Source organism: Panthera onca, chromosome B4 (assembly GCF_046562875.1).
Source record: "Panthera onca isolate mPanOnc1 chromosome B4, mPanOnc1 haplotype 2, whole genome shotgun sequence".
NCBI lineage: Eukaryota > Metazoa > Chordata > Mammalia > Carnivora > Felidae > Panthera > Panthera onca.
This window is the reverse complement of record NC_138345.1, coordinates 54270539-54286992: the sequence shown is the minus strand read 5'-3', so window position 1 is coordinate 54286992 and position 16454 is coordinate 54270539. Positions and strand designations below refer to the sequence as shown.

Sequence of the window (16454 nt, the reverse complement as noted above, 5' to 3'; positions counted from 1 at the left end):
TCTGGGCCCCTAGCGCCACCCCACCCCAGGAACGATAGGGCAGAAGTTGGAGGCAGAGATGGGGTTTGGGAGCACCAATACATTGATAGGGACAGAAAGGCCCAGTAAATTCAAGCAAAGACCAGCAGAGTGGGAACAAGAAGACAGAGCCTGTATGAGCACTGTGCAGTCCAAGAGATGCATATAGAGTCAATAGAGACAGTCCATAGTAGAAGAGAGAGTGGGAGACAGACTGAGAGACAAGAGAGAGGAAAGAGAGGAGCATCCAGAGAATAGAGTGATAGATCCATGACAGAGATACCCAGAGGTCAGAGATAGTAGAGACAGATACCTGAGACACATGAGTTCAACTCAGGCTTAGGGGGTCCAAAAGCCATGGACCCAGATCCAAAGACAGATCCATGCACCCAGGTCCAGAACTGAGGAGGCAGCCAGGGAAGTGCACACAGAAAGGGAGGGAGAGGGAGACAGAGAAGGGAAAAGAGGAGGTGGAGACCAGAGGGGGAGGCAGTGAGAAGGGGCAGGTAGAGGTTGCAAAGGATAAGGGCTCAGCTGGTGTGTGTGTCTGTGTGTGTGTGTGTGTGTGTGTGTGTGTGTGTGTGGCAGGAACACAACAATTCAGAGCTCCATACAAAATGACCTAATCCTCTTGTGCTGAAGGAGACCCCACTCCCCTCCCTCCGCAGGACTGCTCTGGGCAGTAGAGGGGAAGGGGGGAGAACAGAAACAAGATGTGAGTTAGAGAAAGACTAAGATGGAGAAGAAATGACAGAGCCATGACTGAGATCAGAGGGAGAGAAACTGAGAGTGGAACAGGGAGTAGAGAAATGGACAGAAGACAGAGGGAGACAGAGCAAGAGAAGGAATATGATGGAAGCAGGTGTGCAGAGACACAGGGAGAAGGAGGGAGCCTCTCACTGCAGGAGGGAGAGAGGGGCAGGGGGAGAGACAGTCTGTTGAGAAGCAGATGAGGGGAAAGTGGGGAGCAAGCAGGGTGCTTGTCTCCCCAGAGGGGCTGGGCTGGGATGGAACAACCCTTTGGGGAGGTGGGGAGGTGGCCAGTGAGTGCTTTTTAGGGTGACTTTCTCTCTCTCATGTTTTAAGTACAAGGAACCTGTTCCACACAACCATCTTCTTCACGAGAGCTTCACTTACAACTGCTGTTGCAGGTGCCTGGTCACCTGGCATCCTCTGTGGGGATCGCCTTCACAGCCTGCAGCATGGCTCTGACCATCCTCACCAGAGACACATGCTTGTCCTTCAGGGTGGATCTGATTTTTAAAAACAGCCAAGTTTTCTCTGAGGCTGGAGAATAAGTTGAGGACCCAGCCGGGAAGCAGTATTTCCAGTTAAATACAAGGTGAATGTGGGCAGACATGGTGGAGGATGTGCCCTCCTCCAAAATGGTTCTGAAAGGTCATTGTGAAGGAGATACTTTTGCAGCATGTGACAGAAGGAGACATTTCTGGTGGCCACTAGAGCCCAGATTAATGTTCCTGTCCATTTGTGAAAAACAGGTAGTTGTACTCGTGGGAGTTTTCCCAGCCTGGTACTGGAAGCATGAAACCTGCATTTGCCTGAAATACTGGGATAAGTGGTCTTGCCCTTGGGGAGCTTACAGTCTCCTCCCTGCCAACTAATATGCAAAGTTACCCAATGATACCCACTCAACACAGATCAAGTGCAAAGGACAAGGGGAAATTCAGAATCAAGTCAAGTTAGTTCATCAGGGAAGGCTGCCTGGAGGAAAGGAGTTATGAGTGGGCTGTAGGACAAACCCAACAGGACATGGGGTGGAGGAGGAAAAGAAGAGAACATCTCTCTTGATTCTGAAACAGGATGAGCAAACGATAAGGCAGGTAGGAGACAGCTTTGTTGGCCTGGAATAAATACTTGGATTGGAAATCAGCATGATGTATCCTCAGAGGCTATGAGGATGACTGAGCCTGGACTGCACAGGTTAGTGAACCATGGCTGGAGGTACTGCCAGGGCCAAGACAAGTGGGGAAGAAACCCCTGGGGATCAGGAGATAGACAGAGAGGGACACAGGATTGTGTGGAGGGGTATTGGGAAGACTGAAGGCTTTGAGACCTTTATCCTGACTATCCCCTCACCCACCCCTTCCATGGACTGAATTCTGTATTTTAAAGCTAAAGGAACTTCAGTAAATGATCTGGTTTAGTCTTTCATATTCAGAGTGTAAGGTATGACTTCCCCACTTCCCAGATGAGACCTCAACTTGGCCAACCTCTCCTGGGCAGAACATGCTGAGAAGGGCCTCAGGAGGAAGGGCCTCTTTTGCCCTCTGGGGGGTCACTTCTCCCTCACACAACAGGCCCCAAGCCTGGGTGCTTCCCAAGGCAGAACCTGCAGGAGGGGACACCACAGTGCAGTCCTTTGATTCTTTGCTCCTCCCCTTACCAGTTCTGTGACTTGAAGCAAGTTACTTAACCTCTCTGTGCCATGGTTTTATTATGTGTAAAAGAGACCTACCCTGTGTCCTATTATTGAGAATAAAATGAAATTTATACCACAGAACTCTGTACAGTTGTAAAGATGTATATATCTAAATGCATTAGGCATTTTATTTTATTTTTTATCTTTTTAAAGTTTTATTTATTTTGAGAGAGAGAGCGTAAGCAGGGGAGGGGCAGGGAGAGAGAGAAAGAAAGAGAGAGAGAGAGAGGGAGAGAGAAAGAATCTTTCTTTAGCAGGCTCCGAAGCATCAACGCAGAGCCCAATGTGAGGCTCAAACCCACGAACTGTGAGACCATGACCTGAGCCGAAACCAAGAACTGACTGAGCCACCCAGGCGCCCCACGTTAGGCATTTTAAACCACCCTCATGCTCATCTTTGATATCTTCTCAGCTTATTGTCTCCATATCTGCTGAGCACAACAGCCTCCTGGCTCCCAAGCCCTCAGCACTCCCAGCCTTTAAATCTGGTAATTCTTCCCCTCTGATCTTGCTTTGTATTCTCAATCTCTGTTTCCATCTTCTTTCCCTCAGCCCTGGAAGGATCTGGCTACACTCTATTAATTTATATGTTTTTTTTCTCTGCCAGGTTTCTTGTCTTGTGTGTCTGTCTTCTCACATCTTAGAGTAAAGGGCCCTGCTAATCCTCCCTTGGAATGCTTTCTTTCCCCCTGGGCTGGGTTTCCAGGGGGAGTCCAAAGAATGTTCACTGACAGGTGCAGATTGGTGGAGATCCGAAGTTTAGGGAGGCCTTGGGGGATAGAACAGCAAAGTAGGCTTCTGCATACCGGGCTCTTACCTACAGACTCTGTCACCTTTCTTCAGAATGTTTGTCATGACTGGGGAAGGGAAACAACCATCTCCCTCCTGGATCTAAGGGTTAGAAGGGAATTGATTTCCTAACGTTTAGAGAGACTATATTTTCTTCCCTAATGTGGGACAGATCATGAGGAGGTGAAACCCACAGGCAAAAAAATAGTCATGAGAGGGCTTTCCTTTTCCTATGTGGTGTGTGTGTGTGTGTGTGTGTGTGTGTGTGTGTGTGTGTGTGTTCTGGTTCTAACATTTAACTACCTGAGGTCTAAGGAAATCCTTTCAAAATGTATTCTAAATTTCTTTGCTGAAATTAAGGCCATCTCTCTAGTGGAGGCAGTTTTTAAAGTTTCTGACTCAATGTGTTTCATAAAAGATGTGTGTCCATGGGGGAGGAGGGAGGTCAAGGGTAGAGCTTAGAGAAGAAATGTAATTACCCAGATCCTGGCTTTAATTACCTCGTAGTCCTGGACATTCTAAACTTTATTAAACTTCTATGTGTCCATGGGAGTGGGATGGAACTGATGGGTTTTGCTGTCTTGTCTTCTCCAAAGGATTCTGTGGAAATTTCCCTCTCCACCCTCCCTCCTGCTGCTAAAGAGAATCCTTGGGCTCTAGTTATAACCAGACTTCTGGCGTCTGGGACCTGCAAATGTGACTGTCAGGGAAGTGGGCCAGAGAGAACAACTCCCCTTTAAATTGCTTGAGTTAATGTTCTTAGGGTCTCCCCTGGCTCTGAGAGGAGCTGGGGAGGGTAGTCTTTGCAGAGACCCAATAAAGCCTGGGGAAAAGGGCAGGGTCCCACTTGCCATGCTAAGTCTTGGGTCTTCACAAATGTGTCTGGTTGCTTCATCACTGGCCCTTTGAAACCTAGATTCAAGCATGTACACTGGCCTCAAGGTCTCTGTTCTTTGCCTCAGTTTTTCCTTTTTCATGTTTCATATGTGTATTTGTGGGGCCCTTTGGTGGAGAGCTGCTTGAAGTCATTGATGATGACTGCTCAGAAGGTGCCTACATTGTTGCCCCAAATTAATGGACAGTCACTAGTAGGTTATTTTGCTTATACCTTGCATCATGATTATTTAGCTCTCAATGCAGACACAGGCCCAGTTCTTACCCTCTCCTCCCTCTTCTCCATATGATCCCTAACAAGTCTGTCCCTAGCACTTTCTCCAGAGCTTGTCAGCCTGACTTCCAGCCTGGCTCTGTTTCTCTTTCTCCTTGACCCCCAATCCCCTTTGCACTGGTTCTGCCAGGCTTCCTTAACTGCAAATTTTAGGGCTGAGATTCAGGGGTCTTTTGATTGCAGCATTTTGGGGGAGACAGAAGGGGAGGCATATACATGTCAGAGTCTCTGGTATCCCCAGGTTGGCACTGGGAGGGAGCCTGGGCAGTGATGGCAGCAGCTTCACCCTGTCAGCTTTATGGGCACATCCACCCCCAGCAGCACCTGAGAGGGGACCAGACTCATCAGGGACCAGGTGAGATGGAAGAGGATCATAAAGCAAATATATGTCCCCCTCCCTGGTCTGGTTCCCTCTTCCTGCTCCACACCTGCCTCCTTCTTTCTCTTTGTCTTACTCTCTCTCTCCCCCATCTTCAATGCAGCCCTGTCTTCTTCCTTCCTACTTTGCTTCCTTCACCTTCATCTCTGTCAAGCAGATCTGTCTATCTCTCTGTATTTCTGATTCCAAATATATATTTTTTTTGTCTGAGATTTTTCTGGTACTGAGTCTGCCTTCAGCTCTTCCTTCTGGCTCTCTCCCTGCCTTCTTCCATCCCTCAGTCTCTGAGGGTCTCTCTTCCCGTCATATCTTTGTGAGTTTTACCCTGTGTGCCTTTCAGTTTCTCCACCCACATCTCCTCCTATCTGTCTTCTTTTGCAGTTTCCCCATCCCTGTCCCCTCTCTTGCCCTCCCTTCCATCTTCCTTGTCTCTCTTATGTCTGTCTTTTAGTCCCTTATCCTGTCTCTGGCTCACACCCCTCACTCCTCTCCCTTCTCTCCTTCCACCTCTCATGGTTCTGATATTTCATGTGAAATCACTTGGATGGGCTCCAACTGCCAGACCCCTCATTCTGTACCCCTCCTTCAGGAGAGACCTAGGGCCCCAATTCTGCATCCTCTGCATTCCCTGCAAACCTGAGATAGTTCTTATACTTACTTGTTGATTATCTGGAGGCCCAGGTATTTCGCTAGCCTCCCACTCTCTACACATGAGGCAGTGAATAGCACAGCAAGAAAGGGGAAGGAATTGAATCTTGGGAGCAGATGCAAGCCCTTCTTGCCCTCAAGGAGATACAGCTTTAGGAAAATCCCAGCTTGAGGCAGGGGAGGACAGTCTAGAATTGTTGGAACAGACACCAACCAAACATACAGATGCTTATCCCCAGGAATTCTTCCAATTCCTGCCTGTCTCCTTTGCCTCTAGGAGTTTTGGCTCCTTAGTTTTGGCTGGCCTCTCACCCACTACCCAGCATAGCACCTTCTACAAAAGAAGTACTGGATTAGTTCCCTTGGTTCATGCCTACTAGAGATGTGTTAGTGCAGGGTCAGTGTGATTTGTAGGTTTTCTTCAGTTGGAGGTTCTTCCCGAAATCTGGAGAAATTCTTTCTGCTCCAGTTTCAATTATCTGCTTTAGTATAGTTAGTATAGACTCTGTCCCTAGAGAATCCTGCCACTACCCTTCTCTCCCCTCCTTCTATCTCCATCACAGTCGTTATGGCAACTAATTTAGAGTTTAGAGGAATCTCAGTATTATTAAGTAGAGGCAATGGTGCCCTTTTTCCTTTAGATCAAATGCTTCTTGATAATCCTCCATTCAGTTCTGGGTCTCTAAGTAGGCCCCATGTTCTCTATCTCTGAAAAGTCTTGCCTCTGTTTGAAGATTAGTGTTCTGAGAAGGAAGAGGCACCTTCCTTTTGTCACTGTTTCAGGATCTTGGAAGACCTACCATTTGAATGATTAGAGCAGGAAGCTGTTTAGGCAGGGAGTCTGTGGCTTTATTTACTCCAGCACAATGCTCAATGCATATTCAGTTACAATGCACTATGAACTCTGAATGACTGTCTCAGAAAATTCCTTGTGGTGAAGCTTAAGCCAGTTCCCTTGTAGTTTTAGTTCCAGAGTGATGGGAAACATGGGTGAGGAGATGGGGATGGATGGTGGTAGAGGAATCCAGTAGGAGATTCTGAGACAGGGAGCTGCTGGGGTGGGGGATGTTTCTAATCTTGTTTAAAGGACTGCTGAGTGGGCTCTTTAGCTGGATCTGGGACTTGCCCCAAAGCACCACAGGTTGGGCTCCATCTGGCTCCCCACACTCTCCTCCTGCCAACCAGGACTTCCTCCATAACCAGGACCCTGGAAAGCTTACTCTAATTTCACAACTTTCTGGCAGCAAAGAGTCAAATAACGTCCCATTTAAGTCCTCAGTCCACCTCCTCACCCATGCAGGGCCTCCAGGATTCCAACTAATCCACATCCTTTACTCTGTTCCACCATTCCTCTCACCTGCCTTTGGAGGGCCCCGCCCCCCTGAGGGCCCGCCTCCCCGAAGGCTCGCCTCCCCGAGGACCCGCCTCCCCGAGGGCCCCCTGAGCTCCCACTCCAAGTCCTGACTCTGCTTGGCCAAGCTCCTTTTCTTTCCCTGGTTTTGCTTAAACTTTCTTCTCAGGTGTTATCCTCTGAGGAAGAAAAAGGCCATGGGTAAGTGATTTCTTGTGTTTATAGAATTGGCAAGAAAACTGAGACAGAACCAGAGTGGAGGAAACTGGGCTTGGAGTGCTGCTAGCTGTCAAAGCTCTGGGCAGTTTGAGCAGAGGGTATTTCATGGCTCCAGAGCTAGACTTTGGATTGGGGGGTGCAGGCCAAAGGCCCGGCAAGTTTGGGAAGAGCAGGTAGGATTTCTGGGTTATTCCCTGGCCCTACTCCTCCTTAGTCCTTCCCACCTCTTTCTTTGCATTGCCCTCCTCCCTGGCCTTTCCTTTCTGACCTCGTGCAGAGCTTGCTTTATTCATCTTTGTCTTTCTCACAGGGCCCAGCACATAGTGTGCTTAGACATGTTTTTTGAATGAATGAAGATTCTTCTACCTGGCTTGGCTGCCTCCTTCATGTTTTGCCACACTTTCTCACTGGAGATTCTGAAAGTGTCTGTGTCATATCTTCTTAGGGAGGACATTGCTGTGGACTCTGCCGAATAGCAGGGCCAGTTTCATAAGGTGGTCCATCCACCATCAGAGAGAATTTGAGAGTCTTCTTCCTCTTTGCTTAAGAAATTAGATATCTATTTTTTACAGCTGCTGAAGGTATCTCCCTGCCTCTCTTATCTAATTTACAACAGTTGTGGTGGGGATTGATTATAGGTCAGGTCAGGCTGTAGGAGGAAGAGATTACCAAGTTCCCCTGGGGTGTGGCTGCCTAGTGGTCTTTAAGACACTGGGTCTCCAAGAGGCAGTTTGTTGTTATCTCAAGCATATTTGAAACTCTTTAATTTTAAAGGCCTCGGCAGTCTTAAAATGTTCTCCACCCTTCTCCCCTCCCAACTACCATGTACACTGTGGGATGTACCCCAACACCAGAAGCCCAAGACAGCACTTATCCATGCATGACATCTGTTTTATTGATTATATGTGGCAAATATTTATTTCTAGTTGTCTTTCTCTTGCCTTCCAGCAGTTCTTTTCAATGTCTCTCCATCATAATTTGATACATGTTATGTGTTTCCAGAAGGCAGTTACATTTTAACCTTAAAGAAAAATCATGTGGAAAAACCAGTTTCCTTCACAAAGTATATTCCAAATTGATAAAAGTGATTTTTATGGTACATTCTTTTGCTTTATGCTTGTGCTTTTTTTTTTTTTCTTGTATTATACAAACCACAAGGCCAACTGGAGACCAGAAAGAACTAGGGAAGAGGGATAAAGAGTTTCCCTTAATAAGTGGTTATAGAGGCTAGTTGTTATAGATTATGTTGCCAGAGCTGGGGTGAGGTAGATGGATATTTGTTCAGAAGTCATATTGATCTATATTTGGATAAAAACTCAGGACTTTGAGGCATTATACATCTTTCATATGACTCAGATGGTCTGGTGTCTTTCCTACAACAAAACAAAACAAAACAAAACAAAACAAAACAAAACAAAACTGACTTTCCAAGGGAAATGGTGAGTATGTGAGCAGCTACCTAGGGCAATGACAGGAACCAAGCCAAGTCTGGTGAGAGAATACAGACAGAAAGAGACATCCAAGTACTTACATGGAAGGACAGAAGGTTGCATTTAAAGATATGAATGAAGATAACCAGAGAGATAGCCGGCCTTTCTAAACCCCCTTGTGTGTAGCATATTACTTAGTGTGTACATGGTAGAACAAACCATGGGCTCTGACCACACAAAACTGCTAATCTAAAAGTGGATACAGAGTAGAGTGATATATAGGACCACTGGATGGTTTTCTAGATTCTGTGCTTACAAGGAAAGGAAGGATTTGGTTGGAAAAAAAAAAAAAGCTGTTTACAAGACTTGGAAAAAATGAGTGTAGATTAGTGCTCATTGTAAACAAAGACAAAGTGTTCATTGTAACTACATTACAGCTTTAGTTTGGAAAATAAGGTGGATAGGCAGATGTGTTTCCTTCTGCTGTTTATTCCTCAGGATTTTTTGTATTATTTTTATATTCAGATAATCTTATTTAGTTAACATACCGTACAATATTGGTTTCAGGAGTAGAATTCAGTGATTTTTCCCTTACATATAACACCCAGTGCTCATCACAGCAAGTGCCCTCCTTAATACCCATCACCCTTCTAGCCCATCTCCCAACTACCTCCCTCCATCAACCCCCAGTTTGTTCTCTATCATTAAGAGTCTCTTGTGATGTTTTCCTCTCTCCTCTTCCACCCCATATGTTCATCTGTTTTTTCTTATATTCCACATATGAGTGAAATAATATGGTATTTGTCTTTCTCTGACTGACTTATTTCACTTAGCATAATACTTTCTAGCTCCATCCACTTCATTTCAAATAGCAAGATGTCATTCTTTTTGATGGCTGTAATATTCCATTATACACACACACACACACACACACACACACACACACACACACACACCACATCTTCGTTACTCATTCAACAGTCAGTGGACATTTGGGTTCTCTCCATAGATAAGCTATTGTTGATAATGCTGCTATATACATAGGGAGACATGTACCCCTTCGAATCTGTATTTTCATATCCGTTGGGTTAATACCTAATAGTGAAACTTCTAGATCATAGGGTACTTCTATTTTCAGTTTTCTGAGGAACCTCCATAGTGTTCTCCAAAGTGGCTGCACCAGTTAGCATTCCCACCAATAGTGCAAGAGGGCAAGAGGGTTCCCTTTTCTCTGCAGTCTTGCCAACACATACTGTTTCTTGTGTAGTTAATTTTAGCCATCCTGACAGGATGAGGTGGTGTAAGGTGCTCAACATCACTCATCACCAGGGAAATAAAAATCAAAACCACAGTGAGATTCCTGAGGACTTTTATTAGGTGTTCTGTGTTTATAGGATTCAGGGTTGAGAAAATGGAGTAGAGAATCATAAAAGTAAGTAGAGAACACATTTATTTTCACTGTTGACATCAGTGCATCACATCATTTTCTCACTTTTCCCAGCTGTCTTTCTGATTCATGTTTGGGAAATCTCACTTTGATTCTCCCTGGTAGCCTATCTAGTTTTTGAAGACCTCTAGAAGCAGAAGCTCAGGCTTTTCTGATTCGTCAAGCTCATCATCTTGATAGGTGTGATAGAAATGTTAAGAATTTCTAAAACTGGATTATGACTGAAACTAAACCTGTAAATGTGTCAGATCATGAATGAGGAGCATTGCATTTAACTCTGTCTTCTCTGCAGTTATCCCAGAGGGACTAAGAAATTTGCCTTGTTCACAACCATCCTGGAATGATACTAGATTATGTGGTGTCTATACAGCCTCTAGAGAAGCTCTGGCTATCTGCTTGTTTACCCAAATAATGGTGCAATGATACTAGAGTGGTATGTGCATGAAGCAGTGACTCCAAAGATGTTGTGGGAAAGAAGCAAAAATTTTTTATCCTTCTCTACCCTCTATCTCCCCTGCTTCCCACACATACAAGTGTGTATTTTTTAACATTTATAAATGGTTGGGCAGCCATTATCTTCAGATTGTTTATTGTTGAGAAATTGAATAACTCCTTGGACTTCTCATCTTGATGTAAAAGCTTTCATCCTTTTTGCCCAGAGGAAGTGAGGTTATGAAAGTACTCTATGCCTCTCAGAAATGTGATTTCAGGCTTCCCTTTGGGGCCCTTTCTCTCTTTCCAGCTCTGATCATTTCAGACATTTTTTGACAGTCCTTCCTGAGGCATCTGGGGTTTGGGACTGGATTCATCTATTTAATTCTGCAAGGCTTGTGAGTACCTAATTTACATGGTTCCTGCCCCCTTTCTGAGAGTCTCCCTACACCTGTCTTTGGGGTTCTTAATTTTACCAGGTTCCAGAAAAAGCCCTCTTTATCTCCATGTCAGTTCTTGATTATCCATGATAATGGTGGGGATAACCTACAATAGTGAATTGTACTAAAATGATTTTTGTTTGATTTTTAAGTGATAGGGTCCTGTCTAGAGATAATCCATAAGTGAACAGCTTCAGTGAAAGCAATCCATCATGTTACTCTCCCATGGGTGGCCGTATGGCATCTCTGCTTTGGTGTCTAGAGAGGGTGGCAGATGCAAGAATGCAGATAGTTCAGGGCTCATTGTGTTATCAGAAACTGCAGATCTATTGACAGCTCTGCGAGCTGTCTCCATGCCTTTGTTCAAATCCTGGAGAAGTCCTCTCCTTACTTTGAGAATCCAATATGTAGTTCACAGAACATGAAAATCAGTAGGCAACATGTGAAACTCACGTTTTCCTAGGGTTTCCATCACACCTAGAGTAACAGTCGAATTCCTCACAGTGACTCTCAGATCTTCCGTGAAGGATTTGGCTTCCTGCTTTCTCTTTGTCCTGATCCCTGACTGCTTTCCTCTCGCTCACTCTGTCCTGGCCCCACAGGGCTTGTTATTCCTCAAAAGTAGCCAAGTACCACTTCACACCCATTAGGATGGCTGCTATTAAAAACAAAACAAAACAAAAACAGAGGCTCACAAGTCTTGGTGAAGATGTAGAGAAGTGGGACACTTATACATTGCCTGTGGGAATGTAAAATGTTGTAGCTGCTGTGGAAAACAATATGATGATTTCTCGATTATGTATACAGTTACTGTATGATCCAGCAACCCAAATTCTTGGCATATATTGCAAGGAATTGAAAGCAGGGACTCAAAAAGACATTGTTACTCACAACAGCAAAAGGTGAAAGAGCCCACATCCCCATCAGTGGATGGATGAATAAATAAGATGTGGGATATACAGGCAATGGAACACAATTCAGCCTTAAAAAAGAAGGACATTCTGACATATGCTATAACATGGGCTATAACCTTAAAGACTTTATGCTCAGTGAAATAGGCCAGTGACGAAAGGATAATATTGTATGATACCACTTATACAAGGCACATAGTATAGTCAAATTTATAGAGACAGAATGTAGAATGCCGGGTGCCAGGGGCTGCAGGGAGGGAAGAACTGAGAGTTACTGCTTATGGGTGCAGAGTTTCAGCTGAGGAAGATGAACAAGTTCTGGAGATGGATGGTGGTGACAGTTACACAACAGTGTGAAGGTGAGGCTGTCTTGGATCACCCATTTTAAAATAATAAAACCCACTAGAGAACATCCTAACCTTTTCTTGCTTTTCTTTCCTCTGCTGCATTGATTGAAAATCTTACACAATATATATTTATCTTATTTATTTATTTATTTATTTATTTATTTTTAATATGAAATTCTTGTCAAATTTGTTTCCATACAACACCCAGTGCTCATCCCAGCAGGTGCCCTCCTCAATGCCCATCACCCACCTTCCCCTCCCTCCCACCCCCTATCAACCCTCAGTTTATTCTCAGTTTTTAAGAGTCTCTTATGGTTTGGCCTCCTCCCTCTCTATCTTCTTTTTTTTCCTCCCTCTCCCCTATGGTCTTCTGTTAAGTTTCTCAGGATCCACATATGAGTGAAAACATATGGTATCCATCTTTCTCTGTATGACTTATTTATTGTTTGCTTCCTACTGAAGGAATGTAAGCAACTTGAGTGGAGGGATGTTTGCGTTTTTCTTTGCTTTATTTGCAGTGCTAAATAATTGGGGACCACTATATTTGAATAAATAAATGAAAGACTATGATTGGACACAGACTTCTAGATAAAGTACAAAGAGAGAGAGAAAATGGGAAGATTCCATTTTTCATTGGTTTCGTTAACCAATGGTTTTCATTGGTTTTGTTAACCAAGAGTCTTTTACCCTGGGATATGAAACTCAGCCCCAGTGTTCATGGTGGATTTTATTCTGTTTAGCTTTTCATATATATTCTGAATTGTTTCTGCTTTGGAAGTATTGGTTGTGCACATGCACCACACATTATTATTTAAAGCTCTTGCCCTGAACACAAAGCTTCTACTCTTGCATTCCTGACTGCCCTCTACCAGAGATGCAGGGCTGCTTGATTTAGGACTTTGTAACTCTGGGGAAGCTCAGCTATCCAAAAAGGCTTATACTGGTTTGTTTGGGAGCCACTGGTTCAGTTGGCTGGAGATTTTATTGTCTGGAAAACTTTTAAGGAGGCTGAGAGAATTTATATACTTTGGGATCAGGAAGGAGTTGTACTTGGATACAAAGGGATTGATATAAACTCTGGAGATGTTGTATTTAATGTCCATTTCTCTGAACTTTTTAGAGCTTGATTTAATTATTTAACAGCCTCAGTGCACTACTCTCAAGTCTTTTTCAAACTTCTAGCAAAGCAACTGGTATCCAAACTCTCTTTGAAGGTATTCAGGAGGAGCCACAAGGCCAACTTCCTGATTGGCAGAAGATTTAACACCCAACCCTGAGAACCAGTATAATTTTCTTACTTGGAAGAATGTTTTGAAAAGGAAACATCCAGAGTGAGGGCAATAATCTTCTTAGAGACAGAGGAGTGAACACAATGGCCCCCAGGACAAAGGGGAGCGAGTGGTGCTGGTTGAGAAAGGAAGACACCCTTGCAACTTAAGTAGTGTACTGTTGGAATTGACAGAAATTCTTCTTCTTAGTTATTTGGGATAGAACTTTTGTTTTGGAGTTTAGAAGGAGCTCAGAGACTGAGAGTAATATGGGCAGGAGTAAGGAAAGAAAGGGGAGCTGAGGGCATTATAGAATCCATAAAAGCTGACTTCCTTTTCCCTGGATCTTCTCTGCATTTCTTTCAGCATCTCCTTTTGCTAAGCACCTCCTTTGGGAGAGACTGCTTCCTAATTAAACTTAGATTCACAGACCCAGGTCCCTCATTGGGAAATTTCCTCAGGAAATTCTCTTGAAATAGATGATGGTGCATGTTCTAGTGTCCTGTCTACACCTTGGTTTGGACCTTTCTTTCTTTGAAAAAGAAAAGTCCTACTTCCTGGAATTTTAAGGTATAGTAGTAAATAAATACATCTATATATTCATTTCCTCTGTCCTAAATGTCTCTTATAGTCGTTTGGCACACTTATGAGCAGATATTTTTCCTGGGTAGTGAGAGTTGGAGATGAGACTGTGGCATCCAGAAGGAGAAGGGATATGGATCCTGGCCCTGCCTCCTAGAAGCTTTTAGGAGAAGCTTTTAGCTTTTAGACTGTAAGGAATTTCAGTGACTCACACAAGGCACCATCAGACAGAAAGGGAAAATCAGTTTCAGCTGTGCATCAGGATGGGCTGTAAGTACTGGTGGGAAGAGGAGGAAAGTTGGAGATGGGCGTCAGTCAGGATGGCTTAGGCAAGGCTTCGTAGATGCAGAGGAAGGCTGTAGAATAGGGTTGAGAAGAGCTGGAGGGTCAATATGGACAGAAAAGAGTGAGGATGGCCTCCATGGCAGGACAGGAAACTTTCCCAGTACCAAGTCTCATCCCACGAAGAGTAAGTCAGGATGTAAGGAGGTGATGAGCCTGAGGGTAGGGGGAGAATTACAGCAGGACTCTGACATTTAGGTCAGAGAGTCTGGACTGAATATAAACTGTTGGACTAATTGCGGATTATTTCACAGGGAAAGGGCATTTCTAAACATGGAGTTTGAGGGTAATGTTTCTCTCTGTGTTGTAATAAGTTGGGTTTGTGGTAGGCTGTCTTAGGATTCCCAATCCATGGGTTTGTTTTGTCTTCTATAAGTTTGGTTGTTCATTTGTTTGTTCTGCCTGCATATGTTGAAGTAAAATAGACATGATTATTTAATTCCCAGATGTTTTTTTTTTCCTGTGGGGTGCTTCTCTGGATCATCATACTTTGTCTTTATCCCACTTTCCCTCATCTTCAGTAAAGGTGGGAAGAACACAAGGGCGACCTTGCACAACAAAGTTGAGGGAAACAGAAATGATCAAAAGCATTAGCCATCTCTAAACCTTCCGTTCAGATGGTCCTCTGGGATTTCTGCTCAGGGCCCATGGATGGACTTCAGAAGAGTGTAGAATATTATTTTGAGGTGACCAACCTCAGAGGGCTCTGTGATTCAACAAATGTGAAGAACCGCTGTCATGTCTTTGTGGGGAGGTAGTTGTCTGGATATGGTTCCTCAGAGGGAGTAAAGAGGTACAAGCATCCTTAGTGCCCAGTAAGAAGCCTTCAGAGACAAGGAGCTGAAGGAGAAAGAGGAATTGGGAAAAGGGAAATGGGTTCAGAGGGAACTGGTGGGAGGAGTGTCCCATCTTCCCTTGTTTTCCACCCTCTTTCTAGCGGGTAGTCTTTCTCTGTATTCTCTATGTCCTGATGATTATAGGATCCAGTTACCCTTCAATTAAAATCTATTGACCGCCTGCCATTTATCATGCCCTAAACCCTGTACTCTCACATTTTCTCATGCAATTTCTTTGTTAAACCTGTAGTGCAGAGTGGAGTCAACAGCTCCCTCAGTCATGAACTATTAGCCCCATTGCTTCCTGTCAGACCCCTTTACAAAATGTATTTTATTTTCCCCTTTCATTCCTATCTCTATTCTCATTTCCCCTCCTCACAGTGGGGGGTGGGGAGGGTACTTACTTTCCTGTATTTAATAAATGATCTTCCAGTCTATGCTCTACATGTGTATTTAGATACATCCATCCACTCAACAACTACAGTGCTGACTATGTGTGCATTCTTAATTCCACTAAGATTGTGCTTCAGGATGGTGGACCCAGTTAATTTCCCAAGAGCAGTACATTACAGTTTGTATCTTTTCATGGAATTATCATACTGATCCAATAAGGGAAGTAAAGTAAGGTTCCTTATGGATGAGGAAACTGAGGCTTAGAGATATTAAGCAAATTACCCTAGTTTATGTAGTCAAGCACAAGAGCCAGCGCTTATATCCAAAATCTCTCATATAATGTTCAACGCTTTTACCACTGTAGTACGCAGCACTGACTCTTCCAGAAATAAGATGAGGCATCTGCCTCATTATGTATTATTATTATTATTATTATTATTATTATTATTATTATTATATTTGAGCCTTAGATATTTGGATGCCTGGTCTAACTCAATAAGCCTAGGACCCCCAAGGGGTTAGCACCAGCATGTAAGAGGGTGTCTAATTAGAGTTCTTAGGGTTTCAAAGTGAATTATGGAATAAAACTGTTTTTATTGTTTCATGAGGACTAGCTAACAGGCTTGAGTTTTAGTGGGTGATTTTGAGGCTAGACATTTATAAAGACTAATTTTCAAAGTTTGGGGACTGTGGATCAGATTTGAATATTAAGTATTAGGTAGAATATATTAAGTACATATTATATGCTAGTTACTGAGCAAAGTACTTTACAGGCATCATTTCACTAAATCCTGACAAAAACTCTATGAGGTATTTACTTTTACTCCCATTTGACTGTTGTGAAAACTAACACACTGAGAGGTGAGCTAATTTGTCCACAGTCACCCAACTATGAGGTTGAGTTTTGACTTGAACCTGAACCATCTACCTGCAGAGCCTTACTCTTGACTACTAAACTGTGCTGCCTTCCTGTGAAGGAAGCTTTACAATATCTTTCCTTTGAAATTGATGATA

At 43.8% G+C, this 16454-nt stretch overlaps 1 long non-coding RNA gene across 1 annotated transcript in view; it reads left to right on the top strand.

Annotated features, from left to right (window-relative positions):
• LOC145715613 (uncharacterized) overlaps nucleotides 1-16454 on the top strand; it is a 338798-nt gene that overhangs the window by 288755 nt on the left and 33589 nt on the right. The window contains exon 3 of the long non-coding RNA XR_014137941.1: nucleotides 1105-1360. This is a non-coding gene — a long non-coding RNA (uncharacterized LOC145715613). The remainder of the gene's footprint in view (nucleotides 1-1104; nucleotides 1361-16454) is intronic.